General features: G+C 39.2%; 1 protein-coding gene across 1 annotated transcript in view; it reads left to right on the top strand.

Annotated features, from left to right (window-relative positions):
- Positions 1-5,986: 5,986 nt before the first annotated feature.
- Positions 5,987-18,088, top strand: part of LOC134863449 (C-myc promoter-binding protein-like) — a 60,017-nt gene continuing 47,915 nt past the window's right edge. The window contains exon 1 of the mRNA XM_063881975.1: positions 5,987-6,221. The gene's annotated coding sequence lies outside the window, so the exon portion shown is untranslated. The remainder of the gene's footprint in view (positions 6,222-18,088) is intronic.

Below are 18,088 nucleotides of genomic sequence, written 5' to 3'. Positions count from 1 at the left end.
CAATCATTGCAAATGCAGAACCACAGAATATTGGGGGAAATCCTTAAAAGGGCTTTTAGTTATTAAATGCGTTTCACATTGTAAATTAAAATCATTTCATGAGTTTTATTTGATAATCACATGATAAAGGGGATTTTATTCATATTATAGTTTAGGGTCAAATAGTTATAGCATTGATGAATAAGTAACTTATAAACATTTTTAATAACTTTTTATTTAGTTCAACATTTTATCCTTTAAATGTTGTTTTTGCTTGGCTTTTACATTAATTATTAAGTCCTATTTTCAAGATTCATTATAATAATCCATCCCTAATCTGCCAAATCAAAGCAAATCTGAGGCTTTCAATTGTGAGATTTTCATCAAGGTAGCAGTGTTCAATAATTCATAAAAGATCGGATTTATAAGCAGTTTTTGTATGTATTTTGAAGGCGGGACATCACAGGGTTGAATTGTCAAACAAAATTAAAACGTGTTATGTTCTTGAACTTATAGCCTTGAAAATTATGGAGAGAATAAATTCATTTTTGTATGTATTTTGATATTGAAGTTTATGCTATAATATTGCAAGTTTGAGCATATTTTAATAAGGCCATCTTGGTAACACAATCATTAAGAATCAGCTACTTCTATCTGTGCAAAAACAAAGCAACATAGCTCTTATGTACTGTATTTCAGCTAGTGAGCGTCTTGAAGGTCCTATTATGCTTTTTGGAGTTTTCCCTTTACTGTAATGTGTTATATAGTTTTTGTGCATGTAAATGGTCTGGAAAAGAGTAAAATCACAAAGTATACGCCAGAGGGAGCCTCCATTGTGTTCCTTTGTTTACCTCCGTAACATAATGAGATTAGTATGTAACAATTGCACTTCTATCGGCTAGTGCTTCAACACATTGTAGGTGATGGGCTAAGGGGTGGGACATCTCTAAGCGGTTAAAGAATCACGACAGATACGGCCAGCTAACCAATCAGAGGAGACTGGGCTCTGGTTTCAGACAGAGGGTGAGAAAAATGTGCCGCAGCACAGGCAGTATGAGGGAAATAAAGACCCTTTTGAACATTAAACCATGTAAACAAGTCACAGTAGAGGCAAAACATAAGCATAGTAGGGCCCTTTAACGGAGGCATCAGATATTGTGTAGGCAACACGCCTCTCATAACAGTCTCAATCACTTCACACACAAACTTTTTGGCCAGATTTATTCTTACTGTATGTGTGTATTATCAACAAACAACCAAAACAAGGGCAATTTATACCTGTTAAAGAATAAAATAAGCAGTTTTCCAGTTATTGTACATCTCACTTCTGAGAACTAAAGGTTAATGAACATTTAAAGGATTTATGAGGCTGCATGTGGGAATACCTTTTGCAGCCCTCCACTAACACAAAGCAAACCTCCCACCCACTCACAAAGAGATGTTTCACCCAGTTTCATCATATAGTCTGCCCCTTCAACACAAAATGGAGTTATTCATCCTGAAAAATGAGCTGCTGGCAAACAACCTATAAGTGAGGTGTCACTTACAATCAATGAAATAATTGTGGGCAGATCAGGACGTGGTACTGCCAGGAGAATCTGTCAGCTTGTGTTATTTTTTCATTAGTTTTCCATTCACACATATTCCCAGCATGCACCAGGGGCATGGAAGGTTCATCACAGAGCGACCAAAGTAATGTCAGTCTGCACTGTGTCTCTGACGTGCAGAGGTGTTCTAAGATATTTATTTTAATTCACTGTAGGAAGTCTTTTTTCTGTTAGTACATTCTATTTTTGGTGTGATGTTAATGCATTGGAAATGATGTGGTTGTATCTTGCGATTCGGTTGCAATAAAAGTATTAAACAAAAAAATTCTCAGCCAGCAAAGACATGCATTCAAAACACAACTTAAGTAAAAGTACAAAAGTTTAAGCATCAAAATATACCTAGAGTGCTGAAGGTAAAAGTACTCATTATGCAGAATGGACCATTTCAGAATAACACATAACAAAGGACCTTCCAGGATTATTACATTATGTTAAAGCTTTATTTGTGTAGCACTTTGCATACACTGGGGGCAGATCAACGTGCTTTAACAACATGGCACACAGATTACAACATGGAAGAAGACATTTATTTTAATTCAAACAATACCCTGCGGCATAAACACATAATACAACAATTCATGGAACCAAAAGAGGTAAAAAAGGGTTTGGTTAAAAAAATGAATTAGAATTAAATAAATAATCATCCAAAATGTGTCTTAATTCACACTAAAGATATATATATTTTTTTATTGTTTCAAAAGAGACATTGTCATGACATCCATAGGTGGCATAAATGGGTATACAAATCATGACAAAATAAACATGCAACAACAGGAGTTAGAAAAAAAGGAAATAAAATAGAAGTGTCTTGTGCCAGCAATATAGACTGTCAAAGTCATTGCAGTTCAGAGAAAACATATTTCTAAAGCAAATGGGATATTATTTCTCAAATGCAGGTATTATATGATCAGTTAGACATTCTCTGAAACAACAAACAAGTGTTGCCACTGCAGTAGCAGCAGCAGTAGCAGCAGCAGCAGTAGCAGAATATGTAACACAGCTTTACACTCTGTAGGTCAGGTATTGTTGTTCCTCAATCAATCATCACTCCGACATTTTCCAACATATAATAATGTGAGCAGCTCAGGCGCTCTTTTAAAATCCTTTTTTTGGTTTTCCCCCATATAGTCCACGTTCACAACACAGCAGACAGAGGGCACTGAGCTGTTTCTTTAAATAATGACAGCTTTCTTATTTATCAGGGCATTCAACCCAAATAAAAATGTAGTAGAGGTTGGACAAATAAGTATTTCTCTAATATAACTGGAATACTATAGCCTGGACACTTAAATCAATAAAAACAAATTGGATTACATACTGTAATCTTCAAACAAGTAATTGGGGTATTCCTCAATTAAACTGCATGTTTTAAGTGTTCAGATTAAATGAATAAAAAAGGAACTATGGAAGATATCATAATAAAATACTGATCCTTTTCAACAGGGTTTATTGCAAGATATCTGTATTACATTCCACCATTTTTTATTTTGGAAATGGTCACTTGGGCTGTCAAACAAGACAAATAGAACCATTTATGTGATTACCACGGCCCTGTGCCTTTGATGTTTGGATTCAATTATATGAAAAATCAATGATTATGTTACACATGTTGTATTTATTATCAATATGTATTCCATAATGAAATTTTTCATTAAATAATTACCATCAGAGTTATCTTAATCACTATTGCATGTGTTTCTTGTTCTTTATGTATTTATGTCTTCTTTTATTCCCTGCTGGGTCTGATGTTTATGTATTATTTTGTCATTTTGATGTTTTGATCTTTCTTTCCTGGAGTGAGAGGATTTTATTAAGCCCCACAGGCTCCTCAGCCGGAGATTGGATATCCTATCCTCGCCTCTCTGGTTTCCTCTGTTATTATTTGTCCTTTGCAAATTTAGTTTAGTATCTTGAAACAATAATGGGCATTCTTCTTATTTTGGATGGATGGATTTAGTTGTTTTTATGTGATGATTTGGAGTTTCATGCATCATTGTGTTTAAATAAATGTGTAAAAAAACAAGTCTCCAATTGTAAAGCCTTTAAGACTACAACAAAAAGATAAGATTGGTCATGTATTTTTTCTTATTGGAGTACTGACACAATCCCATACATGAAAGTCTCTATGCCTGATATCTAAAATACTAGCATGTTATTACTAAAGCTTCAATGCCAATGCAAACAAGACCGGGTGGCCCAATAATATATTATTACACAGGTCTCATTTTTCAATACATGCAGAAATGCCAGAGCCAGTTAGAAGAGGTGCCCAAACACATTTTCAGCATGGCACTGCTTCAACAGTCACAAAGCTCACAAGGTTTTTGTGTAAGTATTTGGATAACGTCCAAAATAATACTATTACTTTCCAAAGATAAAAATGAAGTGCACTCTTTACTAATGATATCTTTGACATTTCATTATGAATCATCATTACAAAGTCTGGCAGAAACACATTTCATACACATTTCTATATAATTGTTTTTCTCAAAGTTGTTTGATATTTATAGTTTTGTCCAGTTATTTGAATAAACAATCATTACTGCCTGGAACTTTGCAATCCAAGGGTTAACATGTTTGTTTTTTTGAACGCCTTTGGCCTAAATGTGTAACCAAAGGCTCAGCAGAGTTTCATTTACAATAATATATATGATCTCAGGAGTTCAGGCTGACACAATACAAGAAGTTCTTATACAAAGCCCTGAATAATTACCTTTAGCTTAGATTGCTTCAATTTGGGGGAAGTTGCCCAACACGCTTACAGGAGCCCTATAATACTCATTTTAAGGTTCATATTTGCTGGCCAGCATACAGTACCATCTGATAAAGTTGTAATGGAGAGGGGTGGAAGAAATGACACAAAGTGCTGTTTCTGTTCATTTTTTTTTTTGGCCGAGCTGTCTCACAAACAGAGAGCCAGCACACACATGGTGTTTACATTGCTAGCTGTTCAGTTGGCATATTAGCTGATATGTGTTTTTGAAGGCTACAAATATATGTAGCCTTCAAAAACACCTGATTGGCAGTACATTTGCTTTGTATGCAACATGAACACATCTTTTAAAGGAATTGAGCTGGCAATACACCGGGTGTGTGCTCCATTTAGATATAAAGCCGGCATAGCTGCAAGGGGCCCCACTTAAATGGAGCACAGGTGCATACTTTAGGAGGCAGCTGCAGGTATAACATTGAATCACTATCGGTTAATCAAATGGCAACAGGTTGTGGAGATGCTGTTGTAAATCTTAATTTAATCATTTCACAGCTTTTCAATTTTGGCAGAGGCCACACGGCATATTTTCCATTTGGATTCAGACACTATGAGCTTCTGAAATATGTGTTTGTTTATTGTTTGTCTGTATTTTTCTGTGAAGCTGTTGGTACATGAGACATTTTGTTTACTTGTCACTTAGCGGCATGTGCTGTTTGTTTTGCAGAAATGAAATGCAGTACAACAGCCGATGGCGCTGTGCTGCACAGTTTAGGGAACAAAGTATATTTTGAAATAGTGTAACTGGCTTGGAAGTTATTGCACAACTGACATTTCATAGTGCAACCCTGTGTGGTAAAATTACAAATATTTGAAATCTCTAACTTACTACCGTCTAAGAAAAGCTGTGATCATTAATTACACAGTTTATCATGTTATACATCTAATATACCAACAATTTTGGGATGTTGTTTCCAATATTATTATTATTTTCTCCATTTACTGATCGGTTGTGTAAATGGAGAAATGTTGAGTATTTAGAGTATTGTTGGGAAGTTTAATTTTGAACACAATGTAACAAATGTAGATAATGTTTAGGTATTATAATTGCAGGCATTGTCAGCATCAGGTAGATTATATAATGATTATCCTGCAGGGAGAGGCTTGCTGTGATATAGAACTGCCCACAGAGAGAGTGAGTGAGTGTGAGAGAGAGAGAGAGAGAGAGAGAGAGAGAGAGAGAGAGAGCGAGAAGAGAGAGAGCGAGAGAGAGAGAGAGAGTAGATGCTGGTGCACACTTGTAGCCCAGCCACATATGAGTGAAACAAATGAGTTTAACACCTTCTGAAATATGCACTACACATAAAAATAAATTAAATACTTTCATTTCATTTTTGAAAATCAAATTAATTTAATATACAATTCAAATGGTTCAGGTTAGAGTGAGGGGGCTAGAGAAAGCATTATGTCAATCAGTGTCCTCAGGGTCGTGTGTGAGTGTGTGTTTGAAAATTGATAAAACAGAGACATATATTGATAGATAGATCAAGAGAGAGAAAAAGAGAGAGAGAGAGAGTGTGTGTGTGTGTGTGTGTGTGTGTGTGTGTGTGTGTGTGTGTGTGTGTGTGTGTGTGTGTGTGTGTGTGTGTGTGTGCATGCGTGCGTGCGTGTGGCGGATTCCCATCACAAACCAAGATGGCGGCAGAGCGAACAGCCGGCTCGCGCAGTGACTGACAGACAGACCAGAATCCTCGCGGACAGCTAACGGTTAATCTCTGAGACAGAAACACTGACTAAAAACATCACCCGTAAAGGTCACGTCATCGTTTTTCGGTACCGACGGTGCAGTGATGAAACAGCACCGGTAGACGACACCGGGGGAAGTTGTGTGTGAGAGGACTAATTTGCCGTCCAGAAGAAGCGGGGTAAGTAACGTAGGAGATGATGGACCGTTAGTGTGTGGCAGGAGAGGGATTTACCCAACAGCTGCTAGTTACTACTAGCTAGAAATCCCTCATGCTAGCTGTGCAAGCTTATGTTGCGTATTTGTTTACGTTTGTTTCATGTTTCATCTGTCACTTTTTTACAATTCTGCACTCATTGCGTTTGACCCCATGCTTGTACCCTCGGTGATTCATTCAAGAAGTAGTGTATATGCCACAGGTTGTTCGCAAATAAAATATTTTTTTTCCATATTCACCTGTGCTGCTTGTCCACGACACAATCGCCACACCAAATTGAACGTGTGTTCATATTGTGATTTATGTCTGTTTTACCCGGTAGTGTGCGGGGTCATTTAGTACTAAATATAACCCAAAACACTAGCTACCCTCTGCGTTTACACCCTGCTTAGCGGTGGATATTTTGGGTTGTGCAGTTTGCAATGTCTGTGAAAATGCAACGCTCTGGCTTTGCCTTGCAATTTGGCATTGGCACACAATGTGCAAGAATATGTTGTCATGTTTTGTGAAGGATTTAAAGTCAGTTTTATGTAAGGAATCTTATAACACAAATTACATTTGCTTCAAGGAGCTGTATGGGACACTCTCTGTCCTTAAACCTAAGATTCAGATGGAGAACATCTTCCCTCTTATAACCTTGTTAAGAGGAAAAAATGGAAGCAACCTCTGAAAGAGCAACAGAGGAGGGATCCCTCTCCCTGGACTGACAAACGTGCAATAGATCATAATGACCAACATAATACCATTACAGTGTAGATAATTAGGATGGGGGAAAAGTGATGAATTGATTGAAATATAAATGAAGAAGGTCTTACTATAAAGTTGTCTTATAAGGTATTTCTGTCAAGCATCACTTGTGGCATAGAATTCCTCTCTTGGCTATAGAGAGGTGAGTGTGTGCTTATGCAGCTTTGCCAATATGTGTACGTTTGGGGAACGTGTTCACTTGTGTTTTGGTGCATCAGTGCTAATATGACTGTCTGATAAATGTGAGCAAACTAAGCTGCAGAAATTGAAATCTGCTTGGAGTTAGTTCACTGTTTTTTGATTACACAGGAGAAATTGTCACTGCTGCCATCAGAGCTTCACATTCTGGAAGAATTCTGCTTGCATTGTTTAGTGGTGTCACACAGGACAGTCAAGTCTGTTGAAATCCTGAATGTGACAGAAATACTCTCAAGCCTGTCATTTGCAGACCTCAGCGCCACATACCAGAAAGGTAACCTACACTGCAATCCTGTAAAACCCTCAGCCTGTTTTTTCTGGCTTTTTAGTTTCAAGAGTCTCTTCACATATCATGGAATTTCTTATGGTGCAATCCTCTTGTTGTACACTTGATGGACAGGATATTTGTGTTCGGTCCTTTTGCCGTGCCTGTTCTTGTTCGGAGGGCAAAAGAGGCGCCTTAGTGGAATGCCAGAGAGGAAAAAGAATCATCATACTTCAAATGAAGTATTGCACCACGAGAGCCAATTGGCATGGATTGCATAGGTTGTTTGACTGGGCTGTGCAGTCTCATGCAGGTCCATCCGATAGGACGATTTACGGCTGTGAGTAAAAAGATGAAAGCAGAAGACGGTTAGATGGTGTCTGCTGTGCTGATTGATGACTTCAGGTACACCCAGTAACCCTGGTTCCTCTGATCCTGACCCCAGCCTCAGGGTTAATGCCTGCTCTTCTCCTATAATGAACACCAAATGTCCCCTCCTCCGCAGTGATGGTGCTAAAACCTAAAGGCACACAGGGTGCATGTTATTCCCCTCTTGCATAATTCATTGCACACCAACAAAGAGGGCATATAAGAGTCCCACTTCATAGAGCTGTCAGAAAGCACATTGGGTCTGATTCAATTGAGTGGAACACATCATAACAAAAGCTGTGATTGTACTGTTGGTATGGCATGGGTCACTCTTTTTCCATTTATTTTAGTAACACGTTGGTCTAGATTCCTAGCAAGCTGAGCTGATGATGCTGACCAATGTACTTAAAAAAAAAAAGAGCTAAATTCCATCAATAGCGGTCACTTTTTGAATATATTAGGTAAAAGTAAGTCGAGCAGAGCAGAGCCTTACCATGTGGTTAAAACAAAATAAAAAAAATGTTGCAGACTGAATTGACCTAGGAACTAGGAGTTTAATAAAACGGGCTCTTAAGAGCTCAACATGAATCCTTTTTTTCTCTTGTAGGTGGGTCAGAAATCTAATTGCTGGCTATTTTTACTTGCTCTCATACAAATTGGTTTATTAGATGCTGTTTTCGAATATGAACAAAGACCAAAATTGATTGTCATGTTTAATCTTTATTCAGATAAATGAATCTGGCATTACCTTACAGGCCACTCAACTAAACTCCTGTTTCAGTATCATTGAAATGCTCTTTAGCACTTTCGCTCCTGAACGTTGAGTTTATACTGCCTCAATGTTCTCTCTAGTGCCAGGTCACTGCTGGGCATGTGCAACTCTTATCAGGGATGAGAAGAAAGTTGACTGCTTGGCTGCTTCCATGATCAGTTAAAGACAGAAACCATGTAATTAATTGCTATTTTTTAATTTGCCCAGGAGTGCAACATGTATTACCTTGACTTGACATTTTTTTTAATTTATACTGACGGTTGGAGATAGTAAAAGAGATGGTGACTGCACGGAAGAGCAACAGAGCAGGAAATGTTTGTGGCAAAAATGAGTGACAGTCCAGATTTTTGCACTCTTTCTCTCAGTCTCTGAGGCTTTCTTCATGATTGTTGACAGATGCTACACAATTGGCCTGGAATACATTCTTGCTCTGGTTCTGAGGAATGAATATCATGCATGCGTTTTACTGAAAGTGACCAATATGGTCCACTCTAAAAGGAAATATGCCCAGCCCATCACTGGAAGCAGAAGGTTTTATTTTATGTTGCATTTTTCCTTTGAGGAGATCAATGAATAAACAAATACACATGTTTTTCTTCAAAGATTTGTCCACACTGAAATATTTATATTGATGTTATCAAGCCTAAAACATGTAAAAGGTTTAAAGAGAAGATTGCTGAAAGACAACAATACTTAGTCAAATTAAAAAGTAGGGAAAAAATACACGAAATTGATCATGAATTTCGTCCGGATTATTTGATGTTTTGATAGACGCATTGTCATTATAAGGAAGTTTAGAAAGATAGAAAGAGGCAGACATGATATTAGAGTATCAAGTCCTATTGGAAGAATGACTAATGTTTTAGTAATGTGAAAAAGTCGTTGATAAAAGCAGAACATTGTGTGAATGTCACCTCACAGCGTTGTCCCCGTTTTTAGCCAAAAGGAGAACCTACACCAGGAAAGAAAAGCTGATTCAGATTTACATGCAGAGCAACGAAGAACAGGATTACAGGTTCCCGGGGAATACCATCCACTAACTCTAATTAGCTGCACAGCATTGTCTGCGGGGACTAAGGTAGGATGTATCCTCAGCTGGTGGGTGGCATCTGTTTTTAGGAAAGAGGAATCTGGGAGTTGATCTCATCATTGAAAGTGAAATACCTAGCTCCTAGCAAAGTCATCTGTCAGAACACAGAACACCTCTCACTCAGTTCGGCTGTTAGGGCTTTTTTCTCTAATGTAGCAGTCTGCAGTGTGTGTGTGAATCGAGTAAATAAAGTTAGATTCAGTCAGGCGTCCTGGAACAATTTAGGTTTAAGTGACGAGAAGAGAAAGGCAGATGCTACGACTGAAGGGGTAGATAGGGAAATTGTACGTCTAACTCCACTGGCATCACTGTTTCAGAATAAGAACGTATGAAGCGTTTTTTCAGGTTCATATTTGTATGTTGTGCCTCTACTGTGTCATGTTTCCATGCTTTAATGTTCAACAAGCTCTCATACTACCTGTGCTGCAACACCTCTTTTCACCCTCTGTCTGAAACCAGAGCCCAGTCTGCTCTGATTGGTTAGCTGGCTGGCTCTGTTGTGATTTGTCAATCTCTGTGATGTCCCACTCCTTAGCCTATCACTTTTAATGTGTTGGAGCTCTAGTCAATAGAAGCACAAGTGTTACATAGTGATGTCTCTATGTTAAGGAAGTAAACAAAGGAGTCCAATTGAGGCGTGTCAGACATTTCTTCCCCTAAATCAGACGATTCAAAGTTGCTAATCATCACAGACTAAAGACGTCACTAAATCCAAACTGCCTCCAAAGTTGCGAATAAAAAGAAGACATACTGGGAAAACAAACTTGTGTGTTTATCCAAAACACCTTCTTTCTGACTTGAAGGCAAAACACCAGTCTTAAAAACTGTTTTCTGACAACTAGGGAATTAAAAGATCAGGCTGGGAGCAGAGGCAGGTTGTGCAGATCAGGTTTCCCAGAGACATGGCATTAGTTCCCACAGTGCTCTGCGTCAGCGCTTCCCTTGCTAATACTGTACAGTCAGATTGGTAACCTCTTGTTTTGAGTTTAAGCCCGGGGATTGTGATCCCAGTATTTACTATGATATCTCTACACTGAAATATCACCTTGAAAACATTTTCACCCTGCAGCTGTTTTTTCAAATTACTTTCTATTCTTACATGGTGGTTGCAAGACTTACTGTCACTGAAAAAACAACTATAATGAAAGATAAGGTGAAGGAGGCTCTGATATTAAAACTCAACTGCTGCATTACAGTCTAGCGGAAGATAATAGTTTCTTCATGTCTTAAAGCTGATGAGTCTTTTGCACCTCAAGCAACAAATACATTCCAAGGTACTGTTTCGTTACTTCCTCTACAGAATAAAGGGCAGTAAAAGAAATGATCTAATTCATAAATCACAGTTTAAGTGTAAGCCTGCTGCCTGCCACTCACACCGGACATCCATCCCTTATTTATTCGGAACTCAATAAAACATAGCTGTCACTGCAATCTGACGGTCTATAGGACATGATTTTCACATGTTTGGAGTAATTACACAGCTTGTGACGAACAGAAATATTGTTTCTGGCATCACTTTAACACAACCACATTTAATGCAGCAAGAATTATCCAGTGTGATTTCAATGAATGGATATGGAGATTGGAAAAAGAAATCAGAGGAGGTTGACTACTGTCTGAATCCGGACAGATAAACAAATCACAAAATTATTTATAAAAATACATTTTAAATAAATGATCAGTCAATATATATATATATTAAAGAGATTATCAAACCTAAAATATTGTCATTGTTATCAGCTAAAAAAATCCATGCAGATATGAGTGCCCCAGCTTATTCATTCATAGCTTATAGTTTTTACTTTTCTTTCCCTAGATAAGTGAGTGACATTAATAGGATCAGGTACTGTCAGCTAAAGTCTGTCACTGCTGCCTCTCATGCTGCTGCACCGTCATCCATCACGGTTTGTGCTTAATTATCCATAACAAACACATAACGGTCCTCCACTCATACCAAGAGAGAAAGATTGCTCAGAACCTGAATGGAATTTTAAAACACCTTTTAAAATTCAGGTCAAGACCCTCTACACATTTTTTCAAGGCACTTGATATGCCAAACCAATGTCTTTACACCTCACGGTACCATTAGCATTAGTCATGTTGGGTATAGGTTAGTCCCAGCAGGGCACAAATGACCAACCCTGACATTGTCATTTCCATTTTCTTCCAATAGATCTTCTACTCTTCTTCATTAAACATTTTTCATGATCTGTTAAAGTAGTCACATTGCTCATGTCAAGGCAAGTAGTGAGCATTAATAGATACACCCTCCCCCCCCTGTCTGACCCTGAGCATCCTCCTCCTGCTCAAGTGAATAAGCTTCAAGATTCAAAATAAGTGCCAGAAACCTTTCCTAACATTATTAAATAAAGCAGCATTGTCATGTTACCTTGCTCATACTTTGAGGGCATTTCTTTCCCCTTCATTTCAACAAAGCTGAGCCACTTCAGAGGATTTCTGTTTTTTTAAAGTACAGGCAGAATGTCCCATCAGTTTTTCTTTTTAAACGGGGATTTTGCAAGTCTTCAGGGTGGAAATTCAAAGCATCTATGGGTTGAGATCCCTTGTTCCCCAAAGGCATCCTTTTGACTTTGCTAAACACCCAGTGAGATGTTGCTGATCACAAGTACTTTCTTAACTTTGTCTCACAGCATAATCTCCCATAATGTTCAGCACAACCTTCACAAAAAGTGTATTTAAGTCCTGTAAACGTTCCCCAAAAGGCTATTGAAACGATTGTTGTCCTGCAGAAAGAAAACGTCTGATGATTCATAAAACCTTTATCTGAAGTAATCCTGACGCCTGAATTGCGTCTATTAGGATAATTTACCCCTTTGTCACAGACGCCGCTCTCGGTTATTAATGAAAGGCTATTGAGCTGATTATACATTGTTCTATAAGCACTTTCAATTATGTGTCCCAGAAAACTGACTCTGTCCAGATGGTATTTGCATAACACATATTCTTGTGTTCATAATAAAGGCTGGCCTGTAGTCTGGCTCCATGGCAGGGAACTGATGTATTGTGACATTTTGTACAGATTCATGTAAGCTCAAAAGCAAACAACACTATGTGCGCCGCAGTCTCAATTTTTAAAGGTTGGATAATTATGGTAATTCCGGATTACAATTATTTGGTTTTGAGCACCTGGTTACACATCCTTTTCAGTAGGGCCGCCCGAATGAAATGAAATATCGAACAGTCAAATATTAGGGTCCTGTTCTATTTTTTAGATGAGCATTAAACATGTTTTTGGTCATTTTCACACACTGGTGATGATGATCAAAGCACTCCAAAATCCAGCGACCACCCCGACTGTTCTACCTACTGCCATTGACAACGTGGTTTTGCTGGAACCTGATTTTACACCTATCACAGCGGAAATACATAATTTGTTGGGAACACCTTTACCTTAGAAGATATAACGCTGCCGAAATGATGGATTGTTGTTGGAAAAAATGGACTTTTGTCGTTCCTGAGGGTACATTTGTTTCAGTCTTTGAAAAAATCAATGCTGCTTAAGAATGCAAACACGATAAAACAACCTGACGGCAAAACAAGATCACATACCTAATTAAAAATAAAATGTCTGTTGTCTGTTCTCCCGACCATCTCCTGTTCACACTGTCTACAGGAGAGAGACACACACACACACACACACACACACACACACACACACACACACACACACACACACACACACACACACACACACACACACACACACACACACACACACACACACACACACTTTGACTCCATTTTAAAGCAATTCAATTGGACCTAGTGCCAGTTGTTTTGTAATTAAATGGCGATACTAGGATAAATGTGTTTTTTTACTAGAGATAAAGATACAATTCCTGCATCTCCAACACTGAATATGCACCTTGTCTCTGGAGTTTTGCTCTTCCTCCTGCGGATATACCTGTGTCTATGATTTGTAATTATTTTGGATAGTTGTTTTGGGACTTTGGATTTTATAAGACGCTGCTTTTTCCCAACCAGCACTGACTCCATTACGTTTCACTCAGTTCGGATGCTGCAGAAATGTAATAGCTTGAGTTGAGTTCCCCTCAGCATTTGTTTTAATGGGTTGAATAAGACATCAGATTTACAGTTTTACAATAGTAGAACGTGTTTCTCAAAGTGTTCCTCTCTTCTCCGAACTGTATTATGACCTGATGTGGCTAAAAAGGCGCAACAGCCAAACGCCCACTCCTCAGGGCTAACTGGAAGCAGATGCTCAGCCAGTGAGGCTTCCTTCTGGCTTGTGTTTTATGTTCTTTAGCACATTCCTTTTCACCTCCTCCACGTGTCTGCCCTGCTGTGGCTGGATGTCTATACAGCTGGAGCCAAGAGCAACGACTCGGCTGCTGGGGTCTCCAGCAAGAGTCCCTTTGGTGAGTTTCATTGGCCCCCGGTCCTCGTGAACTCGAAACAGCTGGAAATCGTTCCCCTGTCACGTTGGCTGAAACAAAACCCTTGTGGAAGAGGGTTGAGGGACTGCTGCGTCCGGATACTTATCAAACTCCTCCCTGAACTCCTGCTGTGGTTATAAGTCAGCGAGTTTTGGGCTGGGAAGCTTTGCCTCTGGCACCAGTTCCTTCACAGTTTAAAGTTTCTAGACCTGTGGTGCTTTTCCACCGAGCTCCTCTTGCTTCTCTGGCTCCCACACTACTCGCGTGATCACTGCTGAGTATCAGGTAATCTAGGGATACAGCTTTGACATGTCATAAAATACTTTTTAAAAGCAAGCTAACAACATCAATTAAGGCACTCCGAGCCAAATGCTGATTTCAGCTTTACAAAGTCAAATAGTCTGCAAACCCTCTGGGGAAACTGTGTCTTAAGGCAATTGCACTGAACAAAGTCATAAATGATTCAGAAACACATAGATATTATGTGTAGTGCCTTAGAGTCTCTGTGACGGGCTCCAGCGACCTGTTAAAGAGGCTTGTTGCCCTGAGCACATACTCTTTAAATGTTCACAGCTTTTTATGCAGGGAGGAATTGGTTATTTTTGGGCGTTTACCTTAAGACCAAGTTTCTCTTCCAGGTCTGCCAGGGAAGAAGTAGGGCAGCCAAACAATTAAGAGGTTTGGATCAGACCACTTAAGCTGTGATGCAGATATCTATGTGTCAGGCACGTTGTGAGTCACAGCCCTGTGGAGGGAATCCAGTGATGATCTTTGCTGCATACATGGGTGTTACGCTTTCTCAGCACTTGATTCCGCCAAAATACAAGGTTTTCTGGGAAAATACACAAAAAATAGTTGTTTTATTATGTCAACACAGCAAAGTGGATCAGTTGTTGTTGTGTAATCCATGAATCCCTGATGGGTCACTGAATATAGGGCCTTCTGGGGTCTTTTCTTGAGTTGCAGGGCAGGCAGAGACAATAGAGGTGGTTGGATTTGAGTGGGAGGTCTGGATTGTCCCACATATGCAATACAGTATATATAATCCTTATGTAACCGTGCCATAGCACTGCTGCTTTGTTTTGCATTGTATTTTTAGCAGTCTGACAGCATTGCAGGGAGAAGTTTCATTCTTCAGTCAGTCATGTGCCTCTCAGGTCCGTCGGACAGCGAGGCCACACTGCAGAGCTCTCCGGTCCTTCACATGCATGGGACTGTAATAAATTAGGTACACTTTTTTTGTTTTGTTACAGTTTCCCACCAATTGAGTAGTTCACTTTGAAGGTTCCATGAAACAATACTCCCCAAAACCGTCAGTGTTTTTTTTTATCAGTTTAGTCTCATGCAAAATTCCCTCTGGCCCATAAAAGCTGCAGTCATTTGCAAGAAATACGATATCTGACATGCCGGCGACACCCTGTGTAATCCCACCCTTCCTCTCATTATACATTCCATATGATGTTAACGCTTTCATATGGAATGTATATGCTTTAAATATTTTTTAATGAAGAAAAATTTGACTTGGATTGGCGTAGGTTTGTGTGGATGTCCTGCTCTTGACAGAACCACACACGTTGACCACGTTTAGGCTTCGATTCTCCCTGTGAAACACAAGAATGTGACCCTAGGACCTTCTGCTTGCACACATAAAGAACTTCATCAATGTCTCACCTCTTCTTCACACGTCTCTCAGCCTGTCGCGTGCAGGCTTTTAATAGCAGATTGGAGTTTGAGCACATGGAAAGGTGCAGTAGGAATGTGTCTGTTTGTCCCCCCACATGTTGCTCCTATTCAACTTATGTTGTGGCTACTCTAGCAATCCCCCCAAAATCTCAGAAATGTTGCTGACAATTCCAATTATTATAGAAAACAATCTGCATTTTGGATCGGTATGATAATTAGGTCAAGTACAGCTATTTTCATATGTTTGAATGCTGCAATTGACTAGTTTTCACATTCTCATGAACTTTGTCAGGAACACATTTTTACAACACCATATGAATGCATAAAAATGCACTATTTTCCAATGTTTAGGATATTACGTATTACATGTGATTCAAATCCTTTACAAACATTTTTTAAAATCTTCTTTGGCTCGGGCGCCACAAGTCCACCAAGTTTCTCGCAAATTAGGGAATTTGTTTTTCTGTAATCCTGCCAACAGTCAAATAGGCAAGCCAAGTTGAAAACCAAGGACCCTCTTTTTTGAGTTTGTGTATTTTGTATTACTTTCTGTGTTTGGATAAATATTTCTAAAAGAGTGGTCAGCACGAGTTCCACATCCTGTCCTCAGGGTGTCAGACCCAAGTGTTGTAATGAGAGTGTCCCAGGAACATTTATGAGTCTGCTCCGTGTGTTGGACAGGAAGTTTTATGCGGTCTTGGACTCCGGATGCGGTGCAGATGTGCAGCCCTTAAAGGTCAACACGATCAAATTTAGTTTCACCAATTATTCTGTAACTGATAACCACAAGAGTGCTGCCAGTATGAAGACAGATTTATGATATGGGATTAGGCCTGGGGACATATGAGGTAGAGAAGGACCATAGGCTCTCTAACCTCACATCTTCTGCCTTATCAGGGCTGACCAGACATCACTTGGCTCAGAAACTGAGCTCACTGTGACTGTCTTCTCATCAGTGTGTCCCACTGACGAAGTGATGAGCTGACATGCATTTGCAATCTGAGCATAAGAGCCAGAAACATTATTTTCTCACCATCTGTGAAAACCAAAGAAAGAAACTCTTTGTTTGGAAAAAGCTTAGCTCATTGACCCCTGCAAAGATCATTTAATTAAACCAATAAACACCTGGCTATTGCTAAATGTATGTAAACAAACCATTCTCTCCACCAGATGTCCAAAACTAAAGGAATAGAAGAAAAAAATACAGAAAGAAATTTGATTCTGCTGCAGTGTGGTTGACAGGAGTTTGTTGATTCTATATCAATAAAATATATGTCTGTATTTTAAATATTTGTGTTGCTTGACAGTCATTGCAGCAACATCTGTCGCAAGGACACTTTTCCTTAAAATGCTTCCAAAAGTGCAGCTGATCATAGGCCACGTTTTAGATGTGGGAGATTCTTTCATATTCATTTGTAGAGGTACAGATGGTTTTATAGCTTGCACTTTGATCTGTGTTGACTTACAATGGTCTCGACAATGGAATAGGGTTAGTAGAATAAAAGAAGGTGCTAGCATAGCATTACTCGGACTAGGTCTGGCAGCTTTTCCCCCTTTTCTCCTGAGCCAATGCTTCAAGTCTAGCTAACACACCCTGCTTATTACGGATCCCCACACCCTCTTACTGCATACGGATGGAATCACAGACCTAGCCCGGTTTAATTTTTCATAATAAAAGAAAATCTGCTTGCCATTAAACGACTGTCCAAGTGAAACATTATCACTGATTGTGTCACCAACTTGGTTTAAAAAAAAAAAAAAACCTAATTTGCCATCTGTGCAAATTCAGTTTCATGTTCAAATAGCGTCCAGTTCCTTCATCCTTCTGCGTTTCTTGCTGTGCAGGTACGCTTTTTTGTCCAACCTCCTGACTTCAGCTGTCATGAACCCAATGTGATCTGGTGTTTTTGCAAGGCTGAGCGAGGAGAATAGCGAGAGTGCTGGCGGGGCTGAAGTTTCATTTAACACGCAGAGACACACTCCTGTCCCGAGGGCTTCAGTGTCAAGAGGTTTAGTGATGAATCTGGCCACTGAGAACTGACTAAGACCTTACACCAAAACACCCTGAGGCTGCTAAAGAAAGACACACATACACACACACACACACACACACACACACACACACACACACACACACACACACACACACACACACACACACACACACACACACACACACACACACACACACACACCCTTCAATCCCTTCAAAACTGCTATCTGTGCAATTTTCTTGAATTTATGAAACAAGTACCTTGTTCTTTTTCTATGTAACTTTTGCTTTAGTGT

This window comes from Eleginops maclovinus, chromosome 4, assembly GCF_036324505.1.
Source record: "Eleginops maclovinus isolate JMC-PN-2008 ecotype Puerto Natales chromosome 4, JC_Emac_rtc_rv5, whole genome shotgun sequence".
Lineage (NCBI taxonomy): Eukaryota > Metazoa > Chordata > Actinopteri > Perciformes > Eleginopidae > Eleginops > Eleginops maclovinus.
The sequence above is the reverse complement of the archived record's forward strand: the minus strand, read 5'-3'. Positions and strand labels throughout refer to the sequence as shown.